The following is a 14,259-nucleotide window of genomic DNA, read 5'->3' as shown; positions in this document are numbered from 1 at the left end:
TCTCTCTCTCCCTTCCCCCCCTCTCTCTCTCCCTTCCCCCCCTCTCTCTCTCCCTTCCCCCCCTCTCTCTCTCCCTTCCCCCCTCTCTCTCTCCCCCTCAAGTCGTAGGATCACAAGGGAAGGCAGGGTGTGTGAGGAGGGGGGGGGGGTTGATTCTCCGTTGCATGACAGAAGCGTTTGGCAACGCTTCCCTTCTCCTAATGCATCTCTGCAGCCAGATATAGATACCTCGGAGTTAAATAGCTGTTGTGGGTTGCATCTTGGGGATGGTAAATAGTTGGCCTGGTAGAGGGAGAAAATATCAGTAGGCATAACGTCAATCAACGGGCGATTGGAGAGGCCGGGGGTCCAATTGCTAGATATCAGATCCTCCATGCACAAATAGGTGAACACACACAGTCTCTGCGGCTCTAGCCTGGAGTTCACATCTAGTCAAACACAAAACGAAGTTAGAAAAGATTCAGAGGTATGCTACCAGGCTAGTTCCCGAGCTGAGGGGTATGAAATACGAGGAAAGATTACTGGAACTAAACCTCACGACACTGGAAGATAGAAGAGTTGTGGGAGACATGATCTCTACCTATACATTTCTCAGAGGAATTGACGGGGTAGGTAAAAATACCGTTTAGCACGGGTTGTACGCGAACGTGGGTAACTTAATTAGTATCCAAATGAGCTACCGGAACGTTTAGAAAGAACTTTTTCAGTGTCAGAGTAGTTAACAGATAGAATGCATTAGGCAGGGATGTGGTGGAGGCTGACTCCATACACAGTTTCAAATGTAGATATGATAGAGCCCAGTAGGCTCAGGAATCTGTACACCAGTTGACTGACACTTAAGAGGCGGGACCAAAGAGCCAGAGCTCAACCCCCCGTAAGCACAACTAGGCGAGTACTCGCTCACTCCCATGCAGAGTGTAGATATTTCTACATTTCAAATGTAGATATGATGGAGCTCGAGAAGCTCAGAAATATGTACACCAGTAGATTGACGGTTGAGAGGCGGGACCCCAAGACCCAAAACTCAACCCCCGGAAGCACAACTAGGTGAGTACAGAAGCGGTGCACGCATACTTGCGTGCACCGCTTTTATGCCAACGTGAAAACTGCAATGTGTGCACGCGCGTTTTGTTCACACGCACGCGCGTGAGAGGTGATGGCGGCAGTCAAGACGAGGCGGAATGACCGGTCGCTTTCCCACTAATGACAGACCTGACACGGGTGACAGTCAAATACACCCACCCGTCAGTATAGCGAGACGGTGATGTACAGAGACCAGAGAACTGCGCGTACTATATGCTTAACAGATCCCTAACCCTGTCCACGGAGGACAGAAGGAAATGTGTACATGTTGGTTAGCATTATAAATGTCTGGCCACGTCTGTGGTAGAAAATAATAATATTTACAAAAATAATACAAATAAAGTAAAACTTTTCGTCAGTAGCCTGACGGTGGTGGAGCAGACCTCCTGATAACTGTTGATGGTAATCATGGCGGCTACTGTGAGTACCCCTCACAGTCGTAGCGAAGGCAGGGGAGCGACTATGACAGCGTGACAGTGAAGACGGAGGCTGACAATGACAGCGTGACAGGTGAAGACGGAGGCTGACAATGACAGCGTGACGGTGAAGAGGGAGATCGACGCCACCTACCGCGACCCACTTCATGCGATATTTACGGAAGCAGGGACCCGGCACCGGGGGCGAGGAGCCGCCATGTGGTTGTCACCGGGCGCCCGCGGGGCCGCTTTCGGTCCTGGAGCGCTAGACACTAGACGCACCACGGGTGCGGCCATGCTGTGCCTAGCCCCCGGCCGTGCTGTGCCTAGCCCCCGGCCGTGCTGTGCCTAGCCCCCGGCCGTGTTGTGCCTAGCCCCCGGCCGTGCTGTGCCTAGCCCCCGGCCATGCTGTGCCTAGCCCCCGGCCATGCTGTGCCTAGCCCCCGGCCATGCTGTGCCTAGCCCTCGGCCATGCTGTGCCTAGCCCCCGGCCATGCTGTGCCTAGCCCCCGGCCATGCTGTGCCTAGCCCCCGGCCATGCTGTGCCTAGCCCCCGGCCATGCTGTGCCTAGCCCCGGCCATGCTGTGCCTAGCCCCCGGCCATGCTGTACCTAGCCCCCGGCCATGCTGTGCCTAGCCCCCGGCCATGCTGTGCCTAGCCCCCGGCCATGCTGTACATAGCCCCGGCCATGCTGTACTCGGGATTGCTTCCCCCATTGTAACAACACTCCCGGATCATTCCGTCATCAGAGGCGCTCGCTTGTCATTCTTTTCGTCTTGGAAGGCTCGTCTCTTCTGTCGATTCGTACAACAACTTGCCATAGTCCGGAACATTCTCCCTCCTCTACCCCCCAAATAGGTAGAGGAGCGAGAACTCCTCTGTCCTCTCATATTTATTTTCCTTCAAACCCTCTGTATTACCTGAGGGGGTTCAGGTGTATCCTGGAACGTGTTGTATAGCTTTGTATTCGCTTCTCGCCACCTTGATCGTTGTGCTGCTTCACGGCGCATGTGTGTGTTTGGTGTCTGCCGTTGATTGATTGATTGATGAAGATTAAGCCACCCAAAAGGTGGCACGGAAATGAATAGCCCGTAAGTGGTGGCCCTTTTGAGCCATTACCAGTATCAAGAGCCGATACTGGAGATATGTGGAGGTGCGACTGCACCCTGCGTGACGGGAGATGTCTCCCGTGTGGTGCCTGGCATAGATCACCCTGCCTGTTATCCCTGGGGGTCACACATCAACTAGACCTCCCCCTCTGCAGTGCCTCCCTCACCAGGATCACCCACCGTGGCCATTCTTGCCGCTCCCAGACAGGTGTGACCTTCAGGGCCTTGGTGAGGCTCTGGAAGCCTTCTTGGAACCCCAGAAGTCAAGGGCCGTAGTGATGTAAGCTTCATTCGTTTCGACCCCTACGATACGCTGCTGCCTTGTAATGGCATATTATTGCGTTGGCGCTAATCTTGATTTCAGGTGTTACGATAGAGCTTCGATGCGTTTCATTCTGGCTTGCGCTGCGTCTTGGGTTGGCTTAAGTGTCTTGGGAGCGGTTTGACGCTGCCTTAGCAAACTGATAGGACTTTCAGGCCCTGAGGATATGCTTGCTAGTACCTGAGAGGTGCTTGTCGTGATGAGGTCGTCCTAGCGAGCAAAACTGGGTGGCGCTTGTCCTCTAAGAATACGCCTTGTGTTCAGAGTGAAATACACGGGATTCTGGTCCTGCAGAAGCTTCCTGTTGGTAAGCAGTCTTGACCCATAGATCAGATCAGTGTTTACACTTCGCCAATCGCCTTGTGAGGGGTTTCAGATAAATTAATGTTCAGTGGATTAAGTGATGGGGTTGAAATGAGTTTGATGGCTCCTAGGAGGCTCTTGATGGCTCCTAGGAGGCTCTTGATGGAAGAGATTCTGCTTGATGCTGAGTTGCACAGGAAAGGTTGTGTGGTGGTAGTCTTGGCTCTGTTACGTTTAGGTTTAAAGCTCTTAACTGGTGGATTTGGATCTGCTGGCTTGGAGTCGATTACACTCCTCCCAACGCTTGGCCCACTGCTGTTTTTTTGTATTTTAAATTCACTTTCAATATGCTTTTAAGGATGTGAATTTGTGTCGAGAGAAACGCACCAGGTGTAACTGCTGCAGGGCTACAATGATCTTAAAACGGGCTTTGCTTCGATATTTGTCTTAATATTACCTCAGACATCTTCCTCAATCTTACCCAGCCTCTGACTTCGTAACTTCTACTCTGGTTTATGGACTCCTCCTTGTCTCGTAATTTCCGGCTTAGTTAACATGCATTCTTATACCGAGTCTTTCTCAATTTATCTTTCAATCCCTCAGCGTCTTGTTTTTCACACTTCTAGGAACGTTTCTTCGTTGTAATCATTGCACCGTGATCTGCGGCTTCCCTCCATACCTTTCTAAAAATAAGAAAATATTAAAATATTAATCAAACTCATACTCGGCGAGGGGGGGGGGGGGGAAGGTTACTGGTTATTAATGACATGACGCTGCCGTCCTGCGTCATCAGGGCTTCAGTCAGGCAAAACGTATGTGCTTACTACTGTAGGTACTCTCATACGATCCCTCCTTCCCTCTCCCTCCCTCCCTCATCTCTCCTCTCCCTCCCTCATCTCTCCCTCCCTCATCTCTCCCTCTCCCTCCCTCTCCCACCATGCCTCATCACCTCTATCGACAATTCGTGGAAAGATGCCGGAACTTAATGGCTTCTCGTGGTGTTGTCTGATTAATATTCTCGTCTCCCAAGCAGTGAAAGGTGCTTGCTGGAAGAGTGTAGAGACACGCCTAGACACGCATGCGTCGGTTACACACACACACACACACACACACACTGTACACGAGCTACACCCTAAACACCTTCCCCCCCCCCTCCCCTAAACAACAACTCAAACAAGGAACAGCCACAAGAGAACAGAAGCCACAATTATTTTACGAGAAAACCTTGGACATAATCTCTTGGTTCTAGGGACCGGCTGTGTTCGGAGGAATGTCAAATTAGGTGGACTTCTCGTGAGGCTGGTGCGTCGACGTCTGCGTCCACATGGCCCTCGACGCTACTAGCCCCACATGGCCCTCGACGCTACTAGCCCCACATGCTGTGTTCTTTTGAACTCTTTCCTCGTGCCTTTGAGTATGCTAATTTTTACTTAGCGAGGCGCGTCAAGCCCGCTCTAGGTATAAAATGAACTTTGAAGTTATTTGTTTAATCTTACCACTTGAAGAACGTAAGAAACATGGAAGGTCCTTGCCAGAATCACTGACCTAACTCTCGCTCTCCTTCCCATGCAACGTCTTGAAGATTAAGTCACCGTTTAATTAAAAAAACGACAAAAATGGTGAGCTTTGGCCCTCTCACACGAGGTTCGTGGTTAGTCTCCTAAAAGTCCAGGCGAATGGGATAGTTTATAATGCCTAAAGAGTTCCTAACCTTGGGAGTTACGATGAGATGATTTCGCGGCTTAGCGTCCCCGCGGCCCGGTCGTCGACCAGGCCTCCTGGTTGCTGGACTGGTCACAACCAGGCTGTTGGACGCGGCTGCTCGCAGCCTGACGTATGAGTCACAGCCTGGTTGACCAGGTATCCTTTGGGAGGTGCTTATCCAGTTCTCTCTTGAACACCATGATGGGTCGACCAGTTATGTCCCTTATGTGTAGTGGAAGCGTGTTGAACAGTCTCGGGCCTCTGATGTTGTTAGTTCTCTCTGAGTACCTATAGTGTAGATGCTGGTGGTTATTATTGTGGCGACTATTATACTGGTGACAGTGTTGGTTACGATAGTGAGGGTGTGTGTGACTATGCAACTTCTAAGACCTTAACGGCACTCGTGGGTTCCTCAAGACTGAGTGACGCAACAGTTGACAGATCTCGGAAGAGAAACTTTCGCTGGTGTGTGTGTGTGTGTGTGTGTGTGTGTGTGTGTGTGTGTGTGTGTGGCGGGAATGTGGCTGTGACACGGCGGGAATGGGTGGTCACGGTGCAGCTAGGCAATGAGTGTGATAGAGGCACGGGGCGACGTGTCAGCCGTGTCCTGTGAACTTGGAGAGTCCCCCCCCCCCCCACACACTCCCAAGCCTCGACACGTTGGGTTGATATCTTAGACATAGACGGGTCATGTGTACCGGAGAGATGCCCAAAAATGAGAGAGAGGGAGGAGAAGGCTGATGTTAGGATATCAGCACTAACGAGTTCATTAGTAACCTTAGCATTAGTGTCCTACCAGACACTAAAGGTGGCTACATGTGTCACCATGGACGCCAGGAGAGTTGATACATTACACAGTGGACACATAGGTGATACACACTGCAACGCACACACCACCCACACATCATACTGGGCACGGTACAAGGCGCCGGAGGTGTTTGACGGGAGCCTGGCACATGTGACTTGAGTAAACACACACATTTGACTAAACACCCGGATGTGTCCAGACGGCTCCTTCTGCCTTAACCTTAATCTTAGACGTCGATGTGAAGCTCTACAAGATTTGAGCAGGTCCAGCAGACCTTGTGTCTTCTTGTACAGTCAACTATATCATTATTTGATTCTGGCTTACTGAAACACATCCTAGTTATTTATCATACGTTTCCTAGGGGTCAGATTCACGAAAGAACTTACGCAAGCACTTACGAACGTGTACATCTTTCCTCAATCTTTGACGGCTTTGGTTACATTTATTAAACAGTTTACAAGCATGAAAACTTCCCATTCAACTGTTGTTATTGTTATAAACAGCCTCCTGGTGCTTCGGAGCTCATTAACTGTTTAATAATTGGAAACAAAGCCGCCAAAGATTGAGAAAAGATGTACAGGTCCGTAAGTGCTTGCGTAAGTTCTTTCGTGAATCTGGCCCCTAGTCCATTCTTAAGAATGGAGAACGATAATGTTGTTTACTATTCGTTAGGCTGCACGTCTCGTGAGACGATCCCTGCCTTGTGGTAGTGGTGAACAAGACAAAGTTACATTTACAAATTTGTTAACTGAAACGTGTATAATATCAGATGTAGTAACCTCATGAAATATCTCAAATATGTATGTGCTTCTATCTACAAGTTAAGCTTACTGTCGTCTGCATTGGGAGCTTCAGCAGCGACGGTGTATTAACACGGGAGAATTACGCAGATCAGGCAAAATGATATATATATTGTTATTTCAAATGTTAGTATAGTATGGTAGATGAGATCCAGGTAGACGCCACTCACTCACCGGATATATATATATATATATATATGTCGTACCTAGTAGCCAGAACGCACTTCTCAGCCTACTATGCAAGGCCCGATTTGCCTAATAAGCCAAGTTTTCCTGAATTAATGTCTTTTCTCTAATTTTTTTCTTATGAAATGATAAAGCTGCCCATTTCATTATGTATGAGGTCAATTTTTTTTTATTGGAGCTAAAATTAACGTAGATATATGACCAAACCTAACCAACCCTACCTAACCTAACCTAACCTATCTTAATAGGTTAGGTTAGGTTAGGTGGCCGAAAAAGTTAGGTTAGGTTAGGTTAGGTAGGTTAGGTAGTCGAAAAACAATTAATTCATGAAAACTTGGCTTATTAGGCAAATCGGGCCTTGAATAGTAGGCAGAGAAGTGCGTTCTGGCTACTAGGTACGACATATATATATATATATATATATATATATATATATATATATATATATATATATATATATATATATATTATATATATTATATATATTATATATATATATATATATATATATATATATATATATATATATATATATATATATATTATATATATATATATATATATATATATATATATATATATATATATATATATATATATAAACACACAAATCAGAACAAAGTCTTGTAGAACTGTGTGTACAGCGTTCATCATGCCAGCGCCAGCATGTAGAGCTTTTGCCATACTCAGGGGAGAAACTACAGGTAATTAAGTTCCAGACTGGTCCCGGAGGCGAGAGGTTAGAGTTACGAGAAATGACTAAAGGCGCCGTCTCGTCACTGCAGGAGGGAATAAAGTCAGTAAAACTATCGTGATAAAACTCCGTAAGTCAGTATGACTCTATAGCCCTTGGAAGGAATGAGGGCGGAGGGAAGGTCAGGTGCCCAAGCACTTGAATCATCTGAGATCGAATGCCGACCTTGCAAGATACAAGGCTGTCGCTCTACCGTCCCGTCCAGTAGGAGAGGTTTGATTTTTAGATTCAACTATACCAAAATAAACAGATTTATAAGTATACATTAAATGTAAATTTCATATATAAATGAAATATAATTAAAGCAGGATCTCCCAGGCGCTTTAGGTTGCAACAAATGCAATTCCACATTTCACTGAAGATATCTGAATGAAAATCCGATTGTGAAAACTCTTGAAATAAGAATTAATGAGGCTTAATAAGGATAATGTTATATCCATTAATAAGGATAATGAGAGAGACTTGAAAACCGAAAAAAAAGTTTATGAAGACAATATGAAGCTTATCTGTTTAACAGTGACCGGATTAGTTTTTTTCCCCTCCACTCAACACTATTTAAGGTCTGGTCAAGGTGACTATTTGTGTTAGCAGCCCGCAGGTGCTGCTAACACGCCTAAATTGGACCAGAACCTCCTGCAGGCACTCGTCAAGTTCCATCTTAAAGGCTCTGTCAGTTGTCGGGAATATAACAAATATGACTGCTAGAGGTCGTGCGTGTAGACGTGGCCAGGTCGTGCGTGTAGACGTGGCCAGGTCGTGCGTGGAGACGTGGCCAGGTCGTGCGTGGAGACGTGGCCAGGTCGTGCGTGGAGACGTGGCCAGGTCGTGCGTGTAGACGTGGCCAGGTCGTGCGTGTAGACGTGGCCAGGTCGTGCGTGGAGACGTGGCCAGGTCGTGCGTGGAGACGTGGCCAGGTCGTGCGTGGAGACGTGGCCAGGTCGTGCGTGGAGACGTGGCCAGGTCGTGCGTGGAGACGTGGCCAGGTCGTGCGTGGAGACGTGGCCAGGTCGTGCGTGGAGACGTGGCCAGGTCGTGCGTGGAGACGTGGCCAGGTCGTGCGTGGAGACGTGGCCAGGTCGTGCGTGGAGACGTGGCCAGGTCGTGCGTGGAGACGTGGCCAGGTCGTGCGTGGAGACGTGGCCAGGTCGTGCGTGGAGACGTGGCCAGGTCGTGCGTGGAGACGTGGCCAGGTCGTGCGTGGAGACGTGGCCAGGTCGTGCGTGGAGACGTGGCCAGGTCGTGCGTGGAGACGTGGCCAGGTCGTGCGTGGAGACGTGGCCAGGTCGTGCGTGGAGACGTGGCCAGGTCGTGCGTGGAGACGTGGCCAGGTCGTGCGTGGAGACGTGGCCAGGTCGTGCGTGGAGACGTGGCCAGGTCGTGCGTGGAGACGTGGCCAGGTCGTGCGTGGAGACGTGGCCAGGTCGTGCGTGGAGACGTGGCCAGGTCGTGCGTGGAGACGTGGCCAGGTCGTGCGTGGAGACGTGGCCAGGTCGTGCGTGGAGACGTGGCCAGGTCGTGCGTGGAGACGTGGCCAGGTCGTGCGTGGAGACGTGGCCAGGTCGTGCGTGGAGACGTGGCCAGGTCGTGCGTGGAGACGTGGCCAGGTCGTGCGTGGAGACGTGGCCAGGTCGTGCGTGGAGACGTGGCCAGGTCGTGCGTGGAGACGTGGCCAGGTCGTGCGTGGAGACGTGGCCAGGTCGTGCGTGGAGACGTGGCCAGGTCGTGCGTGGAGACGTGGCCAGGTCGTGCGTGGAGACGTGGCCAGGTCGTGCGTGGAGACGTGGCCAGGTCGTGCGTGGAGACGTGGCCAGGTCGTGCGTGGAGACGTGGCCAGTCTTGGGTGTGGGGGGGGGGGTAGACAGGTAAAGGGCGAGGGCAGAGGGTCCTCGATCACCACATTCCGTCATGCACAGAGACGAGTCTCAACACTCGGCTCGCTCCTCCTCATTCAGGAGGGGGAGAAGGGGGGTGTGAGGGGGGGGGGCAGGCTGGGACACGGTAAGAGGAAGGGGGCGGAGAGACGGACGGAATAAGAGAGGAAGGTGGAGGGAGGGGGGCGGGGGCGGGAGGGGGGGGTACGGACGAGACCACTATCCGAAGATGCATTGGGTAGGGGCAGTCAGAGGTGTCGTGGTATATTGTAGCTGGTGAGGGAAGCAGAGGTCTGTGGAGACGAGGGAGGGAGGGAGAGAGAGAGATTAGGAGGAAGAGTAGACACAGTGAGCATGAGAAGTGCTGGAGTTACTGTGGACACAAGAATGGTGGGAGGGGGGAGGGGTAGTAGAGAGAGAGAGAGAGAGAGAGAGAGAGAGAGAGGAAGGACATTCTTGTATAAGAATGAATGGAAAAAGAAAATACCGAAAGGTTGAACAGTTAAAAAGGACCCAAGGGGGTGATGGTGCAACCCACCGTCATTCTTAATATATTTATAAATATAATCTAATTTTATTATTTCATAATGTTTTTATTTCTATGGACTTTCAAATAAATAAAGACAAAGGTTTTGTAAAGACAACATATAAGCAGGTGAGGACAGTCTGACGTACACAGATCTGGTATAGAGTATTTGAAATGGAAATATATAACGTTAGTCTTTGATACATTGCTGATAATAGTAAGTAGCAGATTAATTAACACAAGACTGGACACAGATGACTCTTCCTTGATAATTTGAACTCGTCCTCATTAAGAAACATTTCAGAGCTTGAGCTCCAGGAGCGACTGGTATCTTTCTCTTTTTTACAAGTGCTTGTAGAATTGAGCTCTTAACTCTTGGACCCCACTTTTCTAGCCAATCTACGTTTCCTCTAAGATGTCTACTATCTTCTAAAACACACACTTACACACATCCCCAGGATGCAACCAGTGGCAGCTGTCGAACTCCCAGGTACCTGTTTAGTGCTAGGCGAGCAGGTGCATCAGGTAGAAAGAAAGCCCGTCCATTTGTCTCTGCCTCGGCTCGGGAATCAAACCCGAGCCCTTTGGACTACGCCTCCCCCCCCCCCCAAGTGCTGTCCACCAGGTTGCGAGAGTGAGTTGGGTTAGGTACCAGAGTGATCCAACATGATTGATTGATTGACTGATGAAGATTAAGCCATCCAAGAGGTTTTTTTTATATATTTTCTACCGCAGACGTGGCAGCACATTTACAATGCTAACCAGCATATATACATTTTAGTTCTGTCTTCCATGGACAGGGTGAGAGATCTGTTAAACATATAGTTCAGGGATTTATTGAACAATCAACCACAGGAGGTGATTGTAGTGCTTTTAAAATGCTATTCTAACCTACATATATAAATAGATACAGATTTACGTCTGCCCTACATAGTGTTAGATTTGTCTTTTACATAGTGTCATTAACGTGCATTTACAACGGTGAAATGCAATTCTGACCAGCTTCCACTCCGCGTGTGTGTGTGTGTGTGTGTGTGTGTGTGTGTGTGTGTGTGTGTGTGTGTGTGTGTGTGTGTGTGTGTGTGTGTGTGTGTGTGTGTGTGTGTGTGTGTGGGTGTGTGTATGTCGTACCTAGTAGCCAGAACACACTTCTCGGCCTACTATGCAGGGCCCGATTTGGCTAATAAGCAGTGATTTTCTTTATTTTCAATAAATTGTTTCAAATTAGTTTATTTGAATTATTATTATTATATTAATAACTTAAATCATTGACTTAATTGTGTTAGTTTAGGTTAGGTTAAGATAGGTTAGGTTAGGTAGGGTTGGTTAGGTTCGGTCATATATATACATTAGTTTTAACTCAAATTTTAAAAAATTAATTCCTACATAATGAAATGGATAGTTTTATCATTACATGGTCATTCTTGGGTACAAGTCCAATATATCAAGTGGAGCACTGACTTGCGTCCTCCTGGGCTGAGGTACGCTGAACCCTGTAACTGCTCTATGAATACTGGAACCCAAGAGGTGACACGGGCATGAATAACCCGTAACTAACATAACTGCCAGTGACCCCGTTCTTAAAGCCCGGAGTTTCCCTCCCCTGATGACGGCAGTAGACCGTTGCTGCAGACGGCTGATGTCATACCATTGTGCATACATTGAGGTTACCTTGAGGTAATTTCGGGGCTTAGCGACCCCGTGGCCCGGTTGTCGACCAGACCAGGCCATTTTGCATAGCAAAATAAAACGCTAAAATTCTCTTATTTTGGTTAGGATAGGATAGGATTGGTTGGGTTTATTTCTTCGCGATGGCGTACTGGTGAGAAATTGCTCAGGTCTTAGTCCATACTCGATGGGAATGGCAGATATGATTAGTTGTTGTTTTTAGGTTTAGCTATTCAGAACGAAGTGTCCATGTAGCACGGGCTATGGTGAGCCCGTAACAGATATGATTGGTTGTCAGTTGTTATATAGTTGTGGTCAGTGACGAGTCTCGCGTCATCAACCACTCTCCTTGCTCACAGTTTTTTCTAACTATTTGCATATTTCTCTCCTTGTTCGTCCCTTTGTCCGTCTCTCACTGTGCTTCTTTATCTTTCTCCATTGTGTGTTCGTAAATGTTTTTTCTTTTCTTTTTGACTTTTTCCCTGTTCGTATTTATCTCCACATTTCCTTCTTCGACCCCCCCCCCCTAGTGAAGTCATACAGCATATTCTCTTCTACGAAACCTTGAAGAGGACGAGTCTGTGGTTTAGCCTTCTACGTTTTAACAAGGTGTATCGCTTCTGGGAACACCTCTGTAGCAGGATTTCATGACGAACTACAGTCATGGGTGAATGTTCCCTTAGTGCCTGAGTCAACCGATGCGTCATTTTGCACTACGTGTGGCTAGCATATAAGACCTTCATGGTCGCCCAAGGCTCCCCCGGATCCTCCACGTGTCCTCTGGTATGCGAGTGCCGGAAAGTCCGTCGGTGTGGGAGAGTTCCGGTGAGGTGTAGCGCCACATTGCGTCACCCAGTAGCTACTGGTACTGAGTGGCGGGGGGGAGGCAAGGCAGGCCAGTGCCCACCCGGCAGCGTGCCTCCCTCTCTGCCAGACGCGCGAGCAGAGGTCAGGACCCAAGAGTTGGGTGGTTTTGTAGCTCATGGATTTTCAAGAACTCTGATTTTTATATTCGTATGGTGAATAATTTCCCCCTTTACGGTACGTGGTTTTACGGCTTGATTGGTGGGATCAATGGTAGCGAATATTTTAATTGAAGAAATGGGGTAATGTAGATAAGTTTGTGGCAAGACAAAAGCAAAATCCATAACAAAAGGTCCTCGGGGGTTCATGGAAAATAGTTATCCAGGTGTGGAGGGAGAAGTAGAGCAGCATAGCTGGGGGCACATTGTTGCTACATGAGCATTATGACCGGGAGCAGCGTGGCCGCCACGCGCACCAACGGGAAATACTGGTGTCTTCCAGAGTTGGTCAATAATTCCTCTGATTTTCCAGATTCCAGGCCAAGATCAAGTGAGGAGTGGAGACGCGGCCCAGTTGTGACCAGGCGGCCGCGCGGGGAGGTCGTGTGCAGCAGCCCTCTCGCTGCCTCTCTGGTACCTCTGCTGTGACTCCTCTTGCCTACCTTCCTCCACACGAGTGCTGCCCTGTACATCGTTGTTGGGTAACTACAGTGAACAGAACCAGTGCCTGGTGATCAGATCGGTGAAGTTTATCTCGTCAGCAACAGAGATTGGAGAAAAAAGTGTGTTTAGTGGAGAGAATCGGGAAGGAAGCATTGTGCTGGAGCAGGTGGACAGGGCTGTGTAGCCCGCTAGCCGAGTGGTTGGCAGCACGCCCACACCACCCGTCGCCTGCCACAGGTAGGGACAGGCCCAGCAGCAGCACCGCTGGTCGACACACAAGGCACTCGAGATAGCATTACAAAGGAATCTGTGATAGCTCATGGTCGTCGGCAGACAGTGTTAGAATGTCCTGCGTGGAGCCTCCAGGGCTGATACTGTGTGGTGGCACCTGGTGAGTCTGTCACACCCTATAGTGTGTTTAGTTACCCCCCCCCCCGCACCCCGCCCACACCTCGGCACGCCCACCGCCCACCCCTCGGGGATGTCCACCCACTCCTCTGGGTCGTCGGTGGGGCGCGGGTCCGGCCTCACCCCGCACCTCGTGCCCGTTGGCATGGCCCTTACTCCCAAGAACCTTCTGAAGCGACACAAGCTGCCCGCGGCCGCCCACCTCCACACGCCCACAGCGCCGCCCGGCCTCGACCTCTCCCGCCCACTACTTCTCTACAACACCTACAACTCCACCAAGGTGAGTAGAGCCTCTCTGGCACTGCTGCTGCTGCCCTGGCAGGAAGCCCGGCTTCCCTGGCGGTTAGTGACCATGTTGATCCCATGTGGTGTCATGGAGTATATATACCGTAACGTGCAACTTTCAATCCGTTCTTGCTATTTTTATCCTAAAGGTTCTCAACCTTGACACACTCGAGCAACTATTTTCACTTTTTACGAGCCCAGTGATCATTTTCACTTGCTAGTACGAGCCTCACTTGTTATATAAGCCAACCCCCTTTTTCGTTTTTTATATTCATCGTGATAAAGCTTTTTTTTGGTGTTGTAATAGGCCTATAGTCCCTTTCACTTGCCGCGTAGGCTAGCCTACGTGCCGGCTGCTGCGAGTCCCTGTTTACGTTGAGTTACGGAGCTACCAGCCGGCCCACCCACGTCTCTGCTCTCTGCTGAAAATAAACATTAGATCAGTTTAACCCGTTTGTTACTGCTTAGTCCCCCCCCCCTCACCCTTCCCCGGCCCCCTTACCTGACCGGGTCATCGGAGTGCCAACGGATGACCTTCCATAATACGAG

At 49.4% G+C, this 14,259-nt stretch overlaps 1 non-coding gene across 1 annotated transcript in view; it reads left to right on the top strand.

Moving 5' to 3' along the window:
• LOC123760339 (uncharacterized) overlaps nt 1–14,259 on the top strand; it is a 193,904-nt gene that overhangs the window by 168,297 nt on the left and 11,348 nt on the right. The window contains exon 5 of the transcript XR_011231101.1: nt 12,887–13,705. This is a non-coding gene — a transcript (uncharacterized protein). The remainder of the gene's footprint in view (nt 1–12,886; nt 13,706–14,259) is intronic.

This window comes from Procambarus clarkii, chromosome 1 (genome assembly GCF_040958095.1).
Source record: "Procambarus clarkii isolate CNS0578487 chromosome 1, FALCON_Pclarkii_2.0, whole genome shotgun sequence".
NCBI lineage: Eukaryota > Metazoa > Arthropoda > Malacostraca > Decapoda > Cambaridae > Procambarus > Procambarus clarkii.
This window is presented reverse-complemented; position numbering and strand designations above follow the sequence as displayed.